At 38.9% G+C, this 18,902-nt stretch overlaps 1 long non-coding RNA gene across 1 annotated transcript in view; it reads right to left on the reverse strand.

Annotated features, from left to right (window-relative positions):
• LOC127511473 (uncharacterized) overlaps positions 1 to 17,443 on the reverse strand; it is a 100,236-nt gene extending 82,793 nt beyond the window's left edge. The window contains exon 1 of the long non-coding RNA XR_007930028.1: positions 15,433 to 17,443. This is a non-coding gene — a long non-coding RNA (uncharacterized LOC127511473). The remainder of the gene's footprint in view (positions 1 to 15,432) is intronic.
• Positions 17,444 to 18,902: the final 1,459 nt, after the last annotated feature.

Raw genomic sequence — 18,902 nt, forward strand, 5'->3', positions numbered from 1 at the left:
CGCACACACACACACACACACACACACACAAACATATGCTGCCGCTCAGTCGTCAACCTGCTGTCACCGACACAAATTACAGCCAGGAGAGAGAGAGAGAAAGCAAAGAAGAGAGACAGACCTCACATCACCACAGCCTCAGAGTTGCAGGTACTGCAGGTAGTGCTGACAAGGGACAGGTCACTGCTGTGACATTGTTGAATAATTCAAGAAAAGAAAGAAGGAACGAGGGGGGAAGAGAGAGGGAGTAGATAAGTCAATGACAAAAAGTATAGAACATGTATGGGTGGATACTCTCGGCTTGTCGTAACACTCTGCTGTGCCATCAAAAGCAACATATTGCAGTGTCTACAAGTTACATCACCGCAATACAATACTTCTGGTCTGGGAGGCCACATCTGCTAACATTTGCATCTGTCTACCCTTCTGAGTGCAAATCATAGGCCTCTTAGTCCTTCTAAAATTAAAGTTGACCCTGAAATTTAGTTTCTTAAAGGTATACAGACTTTTTTTTTTCCTCATGAAACAATGCAGATGAAAAATTACTACTTTGAAAAATGAAAAAAAAAAAAAAAGAAAAGAAAAGAGTATCAGCAGCCAAATAAAAGTATTTTAAGTATCAGAGACTTTTAATCATAGAATAAATTAATCATGGCCAAGTAATGCATTTCTACAAAGGCAATGGAAATAGAAAAATGTATAATAATAAATTATTAAAAAAAAAAAAAAGATATAAAATATAATTTTAAAAATACTAAATTAATATATATATGCTGTAGTTGTATATATACACAATATACATAATAAAATATATATAAAAAAAATATGTAGTATTTTTTTAAATAATTAAAAATACAAAAAAGGATAAAACAAACATATAAATTTTTATTCCATTACTCCTAAGAAATGTTTTGTCTTTTATCAAAACATAATGAATTGCTCTGTCAAAAGAACTTTTACTTTTCGACTGATGCCACGGCAAGCTTATTTTTCAACTGATTCCTATTCCATTTAGGTATTATCCATTTTTTATCATCCAATAGATTTCTGATGTCTTGCCCTAGATTTTTTTTCTCATTGAATATCACAAATACATCAAATTGACAAAGCAAAATGGTTGCGAATGCTGTTTCGTTTAGTTGCAGCCTAGAAATTAGGCCCTTTAAACCCTCATAATAATTTGCTCTCAAAAGTACCACCTACTAGACCACCAAACAGACTGAATTATTTTCTTCATTAACAGCAGCGTGGCTGTAATTCCCCGGCCAATGTGAGTCACAAAGCGGTCCCGCTTGATCCAATGGCGCAATTCAGAAACGACTTAAAGAAGCAGTAAGCAAACAGAGCCGAGCGACGTGGCCCCTGATGAGTGAACGCTGGAATTGGTTTCACGCTCGAGCGCAGCCTTTAAGACAAAGTACCTCAGGAGATAATTATAGTGTCAAGCATCCGCCAGGCCGGCCGTTGACGATTGGCCAATATTTAGCTTTAATTAAATCAAAGCAGAAATGTAATTTCTCCTGAGTGATCTTTACACAGAAAGTCGACTTTAGAAAAACACAACATAAGTCTTAACGCGTCTCCTTTCGTCCCCTCTGTCGCTGCTGAAGTTTATTTTGCGACCAAGCACATCATCCAGCGTATGTGAATCCTGCAAACTGATGAAGTAATGAACTTTGTGAAGTGTTCATTCACCTGAGAGGCATCGATTTAATGAGCTGGTTTCAGACGCTCTTAACTTTGGGGTCTGTGAGAACTGTATCTTATTAAATACATATATAACTTGTAATCATACTGTAAGTGTATCATTTACACATTGAATCAGCCAAAAATAAGGCAGGAAAAGGGGCTTCAATTAGCATGAATAACACTAGTCACAGAAAGTGAGAAAAAAAAAAACATTCTTTGCATATTTAAAAACAACTTTCATGGCACAATATGAGCTGGATTTATAAATGATAGCCTGTGTTATTCTTAAGAATAAATAACTGAGATGCTAAAGAGTTTATCTTAATACTTTGACACTGCTGCAGTGGGGTTGCAAACATTTTGGGATATCAAAAATGGGTCATGGACCAAAACATTTGTTGAGATCCCCTACTGTAGAAATTGTGTGCGAATCCACAGTAAAATGACTCACTCGACCATAAAGTTGAGGAATGTACTTCATCATAACAACATGAGGACACAAGCTTTTTGAATGTTGCTGAGAATGGCATACATACAGCGAGTTGTGCAATGTGCACATATCTGCAGTAAGGGTATCCTAAAATAGACATCCCATACAAAACACTCACAAATATTTAAAACCTATTACTTTCAATGCCTGTCGTGCTATTGATTTCATTTGCTGGCATCTAACAGAAAGGGCTGTACTTTTCCCTGCCTGCTGTTTGGGAATATGGGAATGTTTGGCTATAATCATAGAGTGGACTATTGATCTTGCTATTTTAATATGTTGTGTGAGCAGCTCTGTTTGACTGCCTTTTTTCATTAGCCGAAGGCTCTCTGCCTTCAAGCCAGGGAATTAAAACTGCCTCTTTCTCTGTTTGGACTGCCGGATGAAGCCGGCCAAGAAAGGTCAATACAAAATTAATATGGGCATTAATATTCTTAATGCAAACCTGACGCGTGCAAAGTCTTAGTTTTGACTGAGGTCCGCACAAAGTTAGATATGATCCTCCCGAGGCGGCCTCAGGCGCAGAACACCTGCGGTCGCGCATTAATTGCGACTGTCTTGCGCACATCATAAACTCGCAGCTGATGCTGATCAGAGCGCTTCGGCGATGACTGTGAATCTCCTTCATTTTAATTGATTGTAAAACAGCGGGGGGAAAAGTGCTTCAGCAGCGAAAACATTTGGAGGTTGCCTCTGTGTTAAGAGATTTAATTACATTTATAATATGAGGAGGGATTTGACTATGCAAATGCCTTTAAACTGAAGAGTGTTGTATGTAAACACGCCAGTTGATCGGTGCCCAGAAGCGAAGCGAAGGGATGATCTGTTTGAAAAAGAGACCGTACACAGATGCAGTAGAAAAAAAGAAGACGAACATAGCGGGGTCTTCCCGTCGGCATTCATAGTTCTTAAATTAAGTTAATTATAATTAGTATAGACTAACTAACTGCTAAAGCTACTCCCGACTCCCAACTTTTGGCATTTTTTGACATTTAGCCCCATTATTAAACTGTTCAACATGGTTGACATTTCTCAGATTTTACTGTCTTTATGTGGACATCTGGAAAGAGAGACATTTGGACCACATAAAAAGCAAAATTTTGGGGGAAAAAGTACACACAAACCTGCCTAATATGCTGTTGGTCCTCTGCGCGCTGCCAAAACAGCGCTGACCTGACTAGGCATGGACTCTACAAGACCCCTGAAGGCGTGCTGTGGTATCTGGCACCAAGACATTAGCAGCAGATTCTTCTAGTCATGTACAGGTAGGTTGCGAGTTGGAGCTGCCGTGGATCTAACTTGTTGGTCCAGCACATCCCACAGACGCTCAACTGGATTAAGATCTGGGGAATTTGGATGCCAGGGCAACACCTTGAACTCTACATCATGCTCCTCAAACCATTCCTGACAATGTGTGCAGTGTTTCAGGGTGCATTATCCTGCTGAAAGAGGACACTGAAAGTACATCATAAGGGGGTGTACCTGGTCTGCAACAATGTTTAGGTAGGTGACACGTGTCAAATTTATGTCCATGAATGGGCCAGACCCAGGGTTTCCCAGCAGAATATTGCCCATGGCATCAAACTCCCTCCACCAGCTTGTCGTCGTCCCAAATTGCATTGTGGTGCCATCACTTCCCCAACGGTGCACATGTTCATGGCCAAGGTTTGTTGACTGGGAGCAACTCACAAGCCTTGCCGTTTCAGAGATTCTCTGACCCAGTCGCCATGTAATCAGAAGTATAGTCACTGGAGACACTTTAAGATTTTTACATTACATACCAGGTGTAAACCGTCTCAGCTGACCACTTGTGTTCAGATTACCAGAGACAAATATTAATACCAGGATAAACAGCCTTGATTATTGGTAAACTACCCTCTTATTAAGATTCTAGGCCAACGATTTTGTCTTACCTAACAACAAGTACAGTAGTAGCGTGTTTTCCGAGTAAACTGAGGGCTAGCCTAGAGAATTCCCATCTGTGTAGATGTACCTGCTGTTATTTATGAGGGCTCTTGTTTAGGTATGCACACCACAGATGCTGGTAATTAATCCAGCGCGCAATTAGATATTGTTTCAATTCACAGCTGAGTGTAATTAACTTCTGGCGTCCTTCCTCTCCGAGCGAGCTGGCACTGGGTTGAATTAGATAGTATAAGCGTGATTTCTAATCTCTAACCTAAGGCAAGAAGTGCAGGACTAATTTCATGTTTTCTTTCAGAAATAATCAATTTCCTTTGAAAGTGTTTCTGAGGCTGATTAGCTCACAGACCGTTTAATTGGCATGTTGTTCAGATCATATAAGGACAGAGGTCACATTTGCAAACGATCTAGAAATGAGAAGTTAGTATTACAATTACTCTGAATACCAAATCCAGGTAGTGATGGGGCGTACTTGTTTCACCAGACTTGTGAGGGCCAAATTTCTCAAATATGACTTCATGAGGTTATGCATTCATTTTGTTTTATATTAAAATGCTTTTTCCTCTTCCAGCATAACACTAAACTGCAAATGGTAACAGTAACTTCTGGACAACTAATAAGCCATTTTTAGATGGATTTCACCATAAAACATAAATATAGGGGATTTGGGGCGCTTTTAAACATTGATTAGTTTAAGAAAATTACTACTTGTATATACTGTACTGTATATGCCAACATATCTTTCAATAAATAATGAAATGTCAATAAATAAATCGATGGCCAATTGATTTATTAAATTTGCATGTGATTCATTGACATTATTGAAAGACATTTCGGACATTCTGAAAAACATTTAGGCTAAGATTTAGGTAAGTCTGTTCTGAATGGTAAAGGATAAAGAAAGAAAATCTGTTTTAGCCTCTAACTTTCAGCTTTTGAGTAACTCTACGGCTGCCTTCCATAAGACCTCCCTTTGGGTTGTGTTAATGGGGGCGGTTAAGGTCTTTTCAGTGTATAGACGCGTGGAGCAAAGCTCCATTTATGTTGCTTATGAGCACATCTCGGGTTTTGGGCGAGCTGGGAAGCGGACCACCTTTCACTCTGGCTCTGCTGGGCCGTTCTGCCATATCCTTCACTGGGGTGATGCTTCACGAGTTCGCCATGACCTCCCCACCATTTCCAGCCATCAATCTGAGCCTGAGACTGCCTTCTGCCTTTGTAGATGGGCACATCTTTTTATTCTAAATCCGCTCTCATTACGGTTCCTCTCAGGCGGTCAGTAAGAAAACCTCAGCTGAAAGTTGGGGAGGTAATTGAGCGAATCTTTCCCTCCACTTCAGACCTGAAGCGAAGGCCTGCCCAGCTCTTATTTGCCTAGATTCAGGATGTAGTGGCTACGGCTGGGCTGTCGGCCGGACTTCATCTGAGCATTCATGTCTGGGCAGTGGGTTCGTCGCCTCATTATCAGCTGGTAGAACTGTCAGAAGTGGAAAAAACAGGGTTGTAATGTAATCTGGTCACTGGACTTTTTCCTCTTCTTAATGACGGCCTTCTTCGCTCTCTCTGCCCTTCTGCCCTTCCTAGTCACGTCTGATAGACTCACACGGTGAGGGGAACGAGCCGATTGCATAATATGATATTGATCTTCACCCACGGGCAAATGCCATTATCGCTGAGAACCATGTAGATGAGACAAACAATCTAAAATTAAGGGAAAAAAAAATAGAAGGAAAGAATGCATTAATTTGCCGTGCAAACCTCTGAACATCTGTTAACTAGTTAGGCTTGGTTAATAAGCAAAATAATTAGGGTTCCATCTTGTTTGATTCCCTCAGCTTCTTCTCCTGTATTCATATCTGGAGAGCAACGAGCGCTGCTACCCTCAGGCAGAGGAAGCAATAATATGAGCCCAGGAGAGTCATTCACAGGCAGGGAGAGAGGAGGCATCCAGAGGAGGCTCCCCGGCTCTCCACCTGGGCGTCTGGGAGGCTAAACGGCACAGATATCGCTTATTAAACCATCTGCCTCATGCTAATTAGATTATCGCAGATAAAGAGAAGGAGTTTTCTTTGTACATTTTAATGAGATAATGTGTCAACCAATTGCACAGGGAAGATGGATGTAATTTGGGGACTCCGACTGCAGAATTTCAGGTGAAGGTGTGCAGGGGAACAGATGCGGGTTTGAGGGTGATTAATCATGTGTATCCAAAAAAAAATAAAAAAAATTACAGCCAAGGGGAATGAAAATAAAAACAGAACCGTACAGAACCTAGTAACAAAGTATTTTTGGGTGTTTTGTCAACTAATGACACTTTAGATTTTTATTAAATGAACATTTATTTTTGTTGTCTGAACATCAAACTACTTTTTAAACTTGACAATCCATCATATTTATACATTATTAAAACCGTGACAATTTTACCACAAATAATTTTTCCAAAAGTTAGTTTTAATTAAATTAGTTTGTATGTCTATTGACGACTGTAAAAAGAGCATAAAAAGTGTGTTTTAAGAATTTATTTTCTAAAAATACATAGGACCAAAATAGCCCCAAGTTAAAGAAATAACCTATTATTATTCATACTAAATATGATCGTAAATCCGGCACCAAACAAGACCAGTATTGATTTACTATTGTACGCCAGTAACAGGACTGACAAAGAACACCTGGTCTAACAAGCACCTGGTTTCCCCTTTTTGCCATACGTAGATAAATTTCAGCTTTGAAGGAGAGAAAACTGAGAGCTCTGCTAACTAATGAAGCAGAGGCTATCGATTAGGGCCGTCACAAGAGGAAGGCATAAAAGTACACATTCAATAAGGGACTTCATATCCCGTCCAGCTAGTGTAAAGGTTAAGTGCTAAGGAATATTACCAGGATCAATACGTGACTGCAACTTCACATATAGTGCACCATGTCTTCTCACCTTCTCACAGGATAACTTGACGTATACAGAATGGAAAAGAAGTCCCATTTGCGTGGAAAAGGTAGGAAGCTCGTATCACATTACGCAAACCCCAATTCATTGCTCGCCGGTGGTTAGCGGCGTTCTGTAATAAACCCTTTGCTGTCATCAACAACTCAGCAGTGTAAACTGAAGCTTATTAAAATTTAATAACCGTCACTTTGTCTCTGTTCACAATAAATAACAAACTCAATTTCCTCCCCGTTACGGCAAGAGAGGCTCCTTAAGCAAGACAAATGAATGGTTTGCAGCACAGACTAACAACATTAACTGGCTAATTAAACAACAATAGAGGATGCCGGGGCTTCTTGCGATAATTATGCAATGTAGTTTAATGAAAAGGTTAACTGTGCATGAGGAATACGATGTCTTTGTCTCAGTGCCAGACCATTTGGGGAGCAGAAAAAGAAACACATTTGCTTTTCCTCACTAAACAAGGCAGATTAAATGTGTTGCATGGCTTCTGCTTGGTGTTTTCCATAGACAGCAGCCATTAGTATCCCAGACAGCACAACACTTAAATGAGGTGTAAGTACATCCTCTGATGGTTCAGTGATGAACCATTCTTGATTCTGCTCAACAGGGTCATGGCCTTATGGTTAGCACATTGCTATGGAGTGCACATGTGGGAGACGCGGGTTCGAATCAGGTTTACATCTGGTCCTATTCCATTCCATCATATCCTGTCAGATATACACTCACAGGCCACTTTATTAGGTACACCTCGCTAGTACCAGGTTAGACCCCCTTTTGCCTTCAGGACTGCCTGAATTCCTTGTAGCATAGATTAAACAAGGTGCTGGAAATATTCCTCTGAGATTTTGGTCCATATTGACATGATAGCTTCACGCAGTTGCTGCAGATTTGTCGGCTGCTTATCCATGATGCAAATCTCCTGTTCCACCACATCCCAAAGTTGCTCTACTGGATTGAGATCTAGTGACTGTGGAGGCTGTTTGAGCATAGTGAAATCATGTTCAAGAAACCAGTTTGAGATGATTTAAGATTTGTGACATGGCGCGTTATCCTGCTGGAAGCCATCAGAAGATGGGAACACTGTGGTCATAAAAGGAATGGACATGGTCAGCAACAATACTCAGGATAGGCTGTGGCATTTAAACGATACTCCTTGGCCCAAAGTGTGCCAAGGAATCCTCTACATCATTACACCACCACCACCAGCCTGAACCGTTGATACAAGGTAGAATGGATCCATGCTTTCATGTTGTTTATGCCAAATTATGTCCCTACCACCTGAATGTCAGAGCAGAAATCGAGACTTATCAGACCAGGAGGTGAACCTGTATGAATTGTAGCCTTGGTTTCCTGATCTTAGCTGACAGAGTGTGGTCTTCTGCTACTGAAGCTGCTTCAAGGTTCAACGTGTTGTGCTTTCAGAGATGCTCTTCTGCATTGTAACGAGTGGTTATTTGAGTTATTGTTGCCTTTCTAACAGCTCAAACCAGTCTGGCCATTCTCCTTTGACCTCTAGCATCAGCAAGGCATTTTTGCTGGATATATTTTCTCTTTTTCTTCAGAGCAATCTAAGAAGAGCTCCAGGATTATCTGATAGGTGAAATCCTCACACAGAAGCTGACACGCTGTGCTCCATATATCTGTATGACTTGAGATGCTGGTGACGGCAGTATTATCCAGTTGTGAGCTCCAGTCTGACTTCTCAGGGTTGGTCAGGTGACTTACTAAGAGCTTCCCTATATTGGCCTTCTCTCACTGAAATGCTCTGAAAATGTAATTACAGCCCCTGCTGAGAGGTATGGATAGCCATTTCAGTCAGCCACATTTCCATAAGCTAAGCCTTTAAATATTCCATTAATTGATAATGTAAATGCCCTTGAGACGCAGACTTTAAGCTGGTAAATCACTACTGGGTCCTTTCCATTGCAACACTACCGTCTCAGAGACAAAAGCTCTTCTCAAACCTTCCAACAGAGGTCTAATGACTCCCCTGTTTCTACATCTATACAACAAGCTGCTTTTTACATCTATATCCCAACATATGGCCTATATGTTGATGAAGTTTACTAGTGCGAAGGGTTTAGGTGTGTTGTTGACCCTACCCACAGTGCCTGTAAAAGTGGGAATCACCTTGAAAAGTGAAAAGTTTTCCTCCATTCTAATGATAAACATTTATGACTCAACTGTGAGCTAAACTCAAGTAATAGTACCTTGGGTGAAAAGGCCACATTGGCCTTGTTTGCTACTCTTGATGATTTTCATTAATGTCACTCTAGTTTTGTGTACAGAGGAAAGTGACAGGAATGAATGTGATCAGGATAAATCTAACCTGTATCACCCATATGAGCATCACAACTCAACGTGCCTGAAGCATCCAAGGCTCTTCCTCATGTTCTCAGCCTTTGATGTTCCGAAAAAATGAGAGAAAAAAATTAAATAATAAAAAAAGATATATATATGCACATTATGTAAAACACTTAAACCGTACTGCTTAGAGATGTATGTGTGTGCATGTTCCAACCACAGAGTGTTTATTAAATGAAATAAAAAAAACCCCCAGACAAGTCAAAAACAACCAAGGGATCAATAATGTATGGCTGCGCATTGTGCACACGATGCGGCTGTTAATTATTCAGCAAACGAACTGACATACAAGTCCATTAGTGTTTTTAAACGCAAAATTACTGTGCAGAAGAGCAGCTAGCTTTCATTTTTTCATGGCTTACGAGCTTAAAGAATTTATGATAGAAAAATATTTATCTCGTTTTGAAAGCGTAGGATGCAAATCTCCAATGATGAACCATAATGGATGATGTCTTTTCAAAAATAAATGCGCTGTACAAAGCATTCCCACTGCAGGCATTTGAGAGGCTTTTGTCATGAATTTGTGATGAACTGTTGGTTGACAAATAGAGAAACATGAATATTGTAAGCATTTACAGCGTTTTACTTACAAGTTGACACATTTAATATGCTCACTAAAAGCTAACAGGTTTAAATGACTTCCTTTAGCTGAGTGCAGAAATGTATTTGGTATGCAGGAGTGATTCTGCATTCTTGTTAAGAGATGCATGTGTATTCTTGTATAACATCAAAGCATCTGCTGTTCATAACATTTATATAAAAAATGCAGAATATTACCTTGTTCAGCATATGGTCACACACTAACAGAAGCATGCAAACTCATGCACATACATGGCAAAACTGTCACCAATAACAAAAATAATTGTAGCATTTTGGAAGGAAAAACCTGAAATTATTAGGACTGTGAATTAATTTTTCAAACATTTAATTACATATACTTATTAATTATATTAATCAAAGTTAATTACATATTAATATTTGTGTATATATATACACAGGGCCTGACATTAACTTTTTAACTTAACACACCAGCCACTGTGGCTAGTGAGCAAAAAAGTTAATGTCAAGCCCTATTGGACATATTTTTAATATTATCTATTTAATATTATATATCAGGTAAATATTTGGCGGCAGGTAAATTAGGCTGCTATCACTTAAAGACTGATGAACGGATCCATTTTACTGTTACACAAAAAGTTTATGTTCACTTAAAATATAACTGTGTTTACGTGAATACTCTCCAAGACCAGCATTTTAACATTTTTTGGTGTATTTGACTAAGCACAAAAAGCAGTGAACAAAAACTCATTAGTTGGGCTAACTCAAAAAATTTGATGCAACTGATTACCTCAATTTTTTGAGTTACCCCAACTTATGAGTTTTTGTTCACTGCTTTTTGTGCTTATGGTTTATGATGTTCCCAATTTTAAGTAACCAGAACTATTAAGTTTTGAGTTTGTAGTACTCATGCATGTTAATTGCTCCTAACTTGAAGTACTGAGTTAGCTAACTCATACATTTTGATAGCAATTAACATAAAAGGTTTAGTTAATTCACTTTTTTTTATTTTGAGATGTAATCAAATGAGTTATTTAGTGAGAAGCTGCTTTATGTGCGCACATTGGGTAATGGGAATGAGTAAAATAATGCATAATACGTGCAATCCCACGCTGAAATTCAAGCTCTTTAACACCAACAATATGGGTGAGGGAAGGGAGATGGGTTTGTGTACATCATTACTGCATGGCATAAGCTGATTGGCCTCTGCTGATCCTGCAGCCAATGAGACTGCTTGCTCAACATTTAAGAGTCTGGTTCATTATTTGCTGTAAGCTATTCATGCAGCACTCACAGTTCCTCTGAAACCTTCCATCTCCCCCAGCTCCACCTGCCTAGATCTGCTACAGGATTTATGTATGTCTATTTATGCAGCAGCAGCAACGTACAGTATCTTACATGCTCACGACAGTATGTCTGTGTGTCTATTAGCAGTAATAAGTCCATACTTGATCTACAGAAACAATCAACAGCAGCAGCAGCAGCAGATCTACTCCACCACGACCAAGATCAAATACATTAACATTGCCATATTCAATAACATGCTAAAACTATTCTATATAAAACTATATACATATGCGCTGTTAAGTACTTCAGGTTGCAATGTAAATTTTTTTATTGCACTGTTATTTATATAAAAATGTGTTATATAATATCTGTTTTATAATGCCAATCTAAGGATTTTACTATAAGGCCCAAAAGATATCCATCACATCCGTTTGTTACTAGTAACCGCCAAGGCCTTTGATCACTGGTTATCTGTATATACATTAAAGATTTATTTTTTATACAGCCCTGGAGGTATGCTTAAAGTATTTTCGCACCCTTTCTTTCCATCGCCTCATCTATCCCACAAACATGTCACCTCGTTACGCAAACTGACAGGAGTCAAAAAAAAAGCAGAGACAGTAAACAGCTACACGACTGCGGGACCGAGCATTGCTTTCAGAAGATCACAGAGCTGAAATTGCACCTGACATTTCAAAAGACAAAAAAGTTACGTGCGCACACGCTCCGCTGACAGAGTTTCTCCCCCGTTGCCCTCTCTGGGGTGTTTCTTTATTAATGAGCAGCACACATAAAACGCAACAGTATGACTGAGGGTGTCACTCATCAAAAAAACTCCATTCACAGCAGTCTCCTCGCATGGAGAGGAACGATTCTTTTTTATAAGGACCAGAGACAATCGTTGATTGCCCGGTCTTTCAGATGACCAGACCTTCAAGCCTCATTTTTCAGACACGGTATGAATATTGTATGCAAAGTGAAGCTAGTTTTTGGCAGCACAGGAAGGAGCCGCAGATATAGAGAGGAAGGCTTCTCCTCAAAGACGGCTTTACTCTGTGGATATGTGTGTGCGTTTGTGTGTTTTTTTGTGTGCACATGCAGGAAAAAGTGAAACCAAGAAAATGCTTGAGTGAGTGACACTTTTTTTACCCAAGAAAGAACTGTTATTTTATTCTTCTAACGCAACATGCCAACCTCTGGATATTGTTTTTTCCCTTTAAGATGTGAAGCAATAATGCACTAATTTCTTTTCCTAGCAAGAAAACAACGCAAAAACATCCCCAAAATAGGATCACACTCTCCATTTAATTGTCTGTATAATCAAAGAAGTGGAGCACAACAGAAGTTTTGGTGTGCACAGCAGAGGCGGCCGCTGTAACTCATAGCTGTGGGGCTAATAGGGTGGGGGTGGGGAGTCTGGCAGGGACAGGTTTGATGTGGAGCTGTCACTGATGGAGAAGGTAGCTGAGCATGTCCAAAACACCAAACACAGACCTCTGCTCCTCCTCTGCTCCAAAAAACAGAATACAGGAACACAGTTGTTTGAATAATAAATACTTGTGGCACTCGAGTGGCAGGGTGCCTGCAGAGACGCGCGCCCAGAAAACGATGTTGATGTGTAGGGAAAGCCTGGCCCGACATATGTTGCCATGAATAAGGTATACGGGAGACATCAATGCAGCTTCCGGATTTCCAGGTGCAGGAGTTTCTCTCTGGCGTAAATTGACACATCCTGAGAGGGAATAAACTTTTGGAGGAAAGCAGCGTCCATCGAAAAAAAAATTGCCACAATTCATTTCCCGAGATGCTGACCAAGTCTGTGGAACTTTTTCTACCGGTTTTCTTGGGTGATGGTATCTTATTACTGGTTTAAAACCTCACTGAAAGAAAAAATCTCTAGCTGGTCATTAGCTCGACTACTAGCCAATATGGCCGAGGTGACCTGGTAGACCATCGTGGTTAAGGATGCACTAGACATACTAGACTGATCATTGTTTTTATGTAACCTATTAATGGCCGGTATCAAAATTCTATACTATTTTCTTCAAAATAAAATTAAGAAATAAAACACACACACACACACACACACACAAACACACAAAAAAAAAAAAAAAAAAACTAAAATCAACAGCTTCTAGTCTAGCTTTCTAATAAACCTGGAAATTAATATTGAATATTGTTGATGAATTAAAATCTTTAATTTTAACCAATAAACCATGTGATACACATACTGTGCATCTTTAAAGGGTTAGTTCACCGAAAAATGAAAATTCTGTCATTAATTACTCACACTCATGTTGTTCCAAACCCGTAAGACTTTCGTTCATCTTCAGAACGCAAATGAAGATCTTTTTGATAAAATCTGAGAGCTTTCTCTCCCTCCATAGACAGCTACGCAATTGCAACTTTGACGCTTCAATAAGTTCATAAAGTGAACGTTTTGCAATCAAGTCTCTTCAGAAAATTTGGACTAAATCACTCAATTCATATGGATTAGTTTTACGATCTCTTTATAAACTTTTTCACTGTCCGAAAAAAAAAGGTACGACACTTGGGGCACTGGGGCAGTACCCTAAGATACAAAAGTGAAAATTACTTTATAATATGTACTTTTATGTAATAATATGTACTTTAAGGTACTAATATGCACTTCTGGAGTACTAATATGTACCTTTAAGCTACTAATATGTACCATTTAGGTGTTAGTAAGGTACAAAGATGTACCTTTTCACTTTTGTATCACAGTGTCAGCGGCGTACCTTTTTTTTCTGAGTGTTGAAGTGTCAAAATTGCAATTGCGTAGACTATGGAGGGACAGAAAGCTCTAAGATTTCATCAATTTTCATTCCAAAGATGAACGAAAGTCTTGCGGGTTTTGAACAACATGAGGGTGAGTAATTAGTGACAGAATTTTCATTTTTGTGTGAACTAACCCTTTAATCTCGGTCAATCTGGTTAGAGTTACAAATTAGCAGACTGCAAACATGCATTCAGGTCTGACTCTGTTCTGGTATGGAATGCTATTCAGATTCGATCTTGTCAATCTGGTTAATGCTGTTAGTTAATATGACAACAAAATGACTCCACTTACTTTCTAAACAAACGTTTCTGGTCTTATTGTGTCCAATTTATTCATTTGGAAACTTGCTTCAAAATGACTTTCGAACTTCTTTTCTGGGATGGGGAAAAAATACGTTAACTAAGGCTACTTAGGCTACTGTTGTAAGTAATGCAGCCTTTCTACAATCTTGCCAAAAAAGCAAATAAATTTTTAAAAACAATCATCATTATTGAGATGCTCTTGAGTGAACTTTAGCTTCAGCGTCCACATTCCAGACAAAAAGTCTTTTAAAAAGTGGCAGCCGGTGGCATTTCAGGATGCTACATTGTGAACTCATATTCAGGTCTGGCTCCATTCTGGTGAGGAATGCTTTTCACATTGAATATTCTGTTTCACTCTGAAATATGACACATAACGGAAGTAAAATGGGTTGCAAATGTCATTTCTGACTTTAACTGTGTTCCGAGACACAGTTTGACCACCTTAAGTTAGTATAACTTAGTTTTTCCAACAGGGAGTGCACTCTAAAAAAAGAAAAAAGAAAATATTAAAAGAGCTTGGGAAAAAAAGAAAAAGATCACCGAGCAGGTGACTAATAAAAATCAAACTGTACGCACACAGGTGCGGGTGGCAGAATATTTCATCCACTTTGGGACAGCTGTGTCTTTTGATGGCCCTGGGAATGGAGCCATTTTAGTAGTTGATGTGTCCATCCGTCGCCGATATCTAATACGCGGTTACGCCACGCGCCGAACATGACAGAAAATCATTAGCCACCATTGGCTGCTAACTGTCACATGAATGATTGAAGAAGCAGTGAAGCGTTCAGTTTTGCGTGGCAGTTAAACGTCTGCCTGAAAGAGCGAGAGCCCAGCGAGACCCATGATGAAGCATCTTGGAAGAAGGCCACACTCGCCCTCCTACATAACGACAGAGAGAACGAGAGCGGGAGGGGAAAGAGCACCTGTGTTACAACCAGCTAAGATCTGACACCGGGGTCAATCGAGCCATATGGAGTCTGTTCTATACCAAAGAACTCTAAATGTCATGGCTTTGCACAACTAGCCGGACACAAAGAGGAAGGCAACACTTTGAGGGCACAGAGGGGAACGGTACCTTCATAAAATTTCAGTAATCCTAGTCCCAAGATGGTTTGAAGGGAGAGGATTTGCCTAGCAGAGCAGTGGACGGGTGCACTGCCTGCAAACTCGAGGAAAGAGTCGCTCTGGCATCGTTCCCCCATGTCTGAGCCTCTATACTGTAATGAAAGGCTGTTTCCTGTCTTTTCCCAATACTGGGCCATGTAGAGATTCTCCAGAGTTCCCCTGAGCCCTATCAGCTCCTCCTGAGAGAGAGAGAGAAACACACACACACACACACATACACACACACACACAATGAGACGGAGAACTCCTCAAGGGATTGACCAGTCTTGTCTGTGCTCACTGACTACAGACGGTGTTATTCCGGCTCCCTCTCGTCTCAGCAATCCGTGTTCATTAAGGTCATTACTGTAAAATGTTTTTCCTTCGTTTCAAAGTGGGAAACACATGAATTAAAATGGTAGAAAATCGTCAAATTACAAATTGAGCCAGCACCTCAATTATTTGCTTCATTTGATAATAACGTGTGGTTAATTATTCAAAGAGGTTAATTAAAACGAGGCTGATGAAACTGGAATAATGCAAGGGCTGCTAATATTTTCCCGTTTGTGTCCAACTTGCATGTCTGAGCTAAATATTTTTGACAATTAAATCCTAATTAATATAAACATCAAAAAATATTAAATCAACACTCATCTGTTCACTCAATCATAGGTCTCAGTGCTAAATGGGTTTACCATAAAATGTACAGGAATATTATTTTACGCTTATTAATTTTACTCTACATCTGACTGTATCAGGAATAGCTCAAGAGCTTGTTCTTTCAATAAAAAAAAATATATTTTAAATACAATAATAATGACCATGCTCACCAACTATCCTCTACTAAGATAATATACAAAGACAGGCAGTGTATTGCAGTGATTTTACCACAGTTAACGGGTGTAGTTATACACACTGTGACACAGAGAGCCAAAAACCCTCTTAACCTGGTAAAATCACTGCAATAAGTGACAATGACAAAAGACCCCATGTTTAATAAATAATTACAATATTATTCATATTGTTATTATTATACAATCTAATTATACTTATAAAATGTAATTATTAAATATGGGATCTTTTGGAGTCTTTTATTGTTGTATAAAAATAACAATAATAATAATACTTCCATCCAAAAAAATTGTGAATTAGCATAAATGCACTTCATTTACTGTGATTTACTGGTTCATAGATAATTGCACTGAATTTAATTAATAGAACTAATAGGCAGTCAATAATAGTGCGGTTATATTTTTTGACAACTGATTTCAAAAATGGCTCATCCAATAAAAAAAATCCAGAAATATAAATTTGTAATTTTATCATCCAAGTATGCAGTACTATTGGTGTGCTGAAGCACTGCAGTACTATTAAAGTAAATGCAATTTGATTGGTGTATGAACATCGGTTTAGTTGGCGAGCGCCAAACAGGGAGGTAAAAGCACTTGCTCAGTCCCACTGGAGTGTCTTGACGTGAGCCCTACGGGGCATTATTATGGGACCCGGAGCGATCCTTCAGCTCCCAGTCTAAGCGCCCCACCAGTCAGCTTGTTTTATTTACTCCGAGCGCTGTGTCCGTCTCACTGATGTGTCTGCAAGGACTGGGGAAATAAAGCTGTTCGTCTTTTTATGGCTGCCGGTACTGTTTACGGCTGATGTGTCCTAACCGCCAGCCGACACTATTTATCTGCCTCCAGACGTCCGGCTCATTCTGTACCATTCCCTTGTGCAATATTTCACCTCGAAAGTCCATTCCTCAACTGAAGTGTGTATGCACGTGTGTTTGGGGTTTGCCAGGTGAATGTCTACACACTTAAAAAGATATTCAGGTAATCACTGATGATACAAAGGTTAACAGCTTAAAAAATGGTTAGTAAAAAGGGTAATAATCTAGCAGTGCGTGCTTGTTAAGACAAATATTAACCTTAAAGGGTTAGTTCACCCAAAAATGAAAATTCTGTCATTAATTACCTCATGTCGTTCCAAACCTGTAAGACCTTTGTTCATCTTCGGAACACAAATTAAGATATTTTTAATGAAATCCGAGAGTTTTCTGTCCCACCATATACAGCTACACAATTACCACTTTCAAGGCCCAGAAAGGTAGTAAAGACATCGTTAAAATAGTCCATGTGACTATGGTTCAACCGTAATTTTATGAAGCGACGAGAATACTTTTTGTGCACAAAATAAATAAATAAATCAATAACTTTATTCAACAATTTCGTCTCTTCTGTGTCAGTCTCCGATGCTGTTCATGACGCTGGCCAATACTGAGCCGGCGTTCTGTTGTAGAACCCGGAAGCGCTGCACTGTGTTTACAACTTGAACAGTGTCGACGGACACGGAAGAGAAGAAATTGTTGAATAAAGTCATTATTTTTTGTTTTGGGGGGGTTTTTGTGCACAAAAAGTATTCTCGTCGTTTTAACGATGCCTTTACTACCTTTCTGGGCCTTAAAAGTGGTAAAAACGTTGCAGTCTAACGGAGGCCAGAAAGCTCATGGATTTCATCAAAAATATTTTCATTTGTGTTCCGAAGATTAACGAAAGTCTTACAGGTTTGGAACAACATAAGGATGAGTAATTAATGACAGAATTTTCACTTTTGGGTGAACTAAGGGGGGACACTACAGGAAAAACACTGTTTTTTCAGGCACCTGTCAATTTTGAGATTTTGCGCTTTTTGGCTTTTCATAGAGTGTTTTTTCAGACTGGTGGAAAGAAAATATCCAAAATACACTTAAAGCACTTTATCTATTTGCATCTATATATTTCAATTAGAGTAAATATCTTCCCTCTGTAAAAACCTTTGAATTTAATATGTCCAAAAAATTAAACGAGAATTTTGAACCTGATGTCAACCAATATTCAGATTTTTGTTCTAGAAATGTATGCACATTAGCACATATTTAATTAGATAAAGCCTCATTTGCATATTTAAACATAACATTTTAGAAAACTTGTAATACATTTTTTTCTTTCTTCAAATTTTAATGTAATCAATCAGCTGGGGAAGAATGGTGATATCTATTAGTTCATTTTTTTACCCTATTCACCTGGGGTGTCTCGCCTTAAGTATAAAACTTTGACACGTAACTAATTTGTGCTACCAAGATTAACAATATCTTATGATTCACATTTTACTATTTTTGACTGACAGATGATAAGTTTGGTAAAAAATAAAAAATCTCTTATGCTCTCATCGAAAAAGAATCTGAGCCATATTTAATGAGTAGAATGTCATAGAAACTTTAGGGTAGGGTCTTTTGACTTGGGCCATCATAACCATCCAGAACACCCTAGCAACAACATGGCAACACCCTCCCAACCTCCCAGACATGTTTGGCACAGGCACATTTTCTTCTGAAAAAAATCTAGTTAAAAATTATATTGTAAAATAATACTAGAACGTAATTATAAAATGACATAATAATACTAA

Source organism: Ctenopharyngodon idella, chromosome 4 (assembly GCF_019924925.1).
Source record: "Ctenopharyngodon idella isolate HZGC_01 chromosome 4, HZGC01, whole genome shotgun sequence".
NCBI lineage: Eukaryota > Metazoa > Chordata > Actinopteri > Cypriniformes > Xenocyprididae > Ctenopharyngodon > Ctenopharyngodon idella.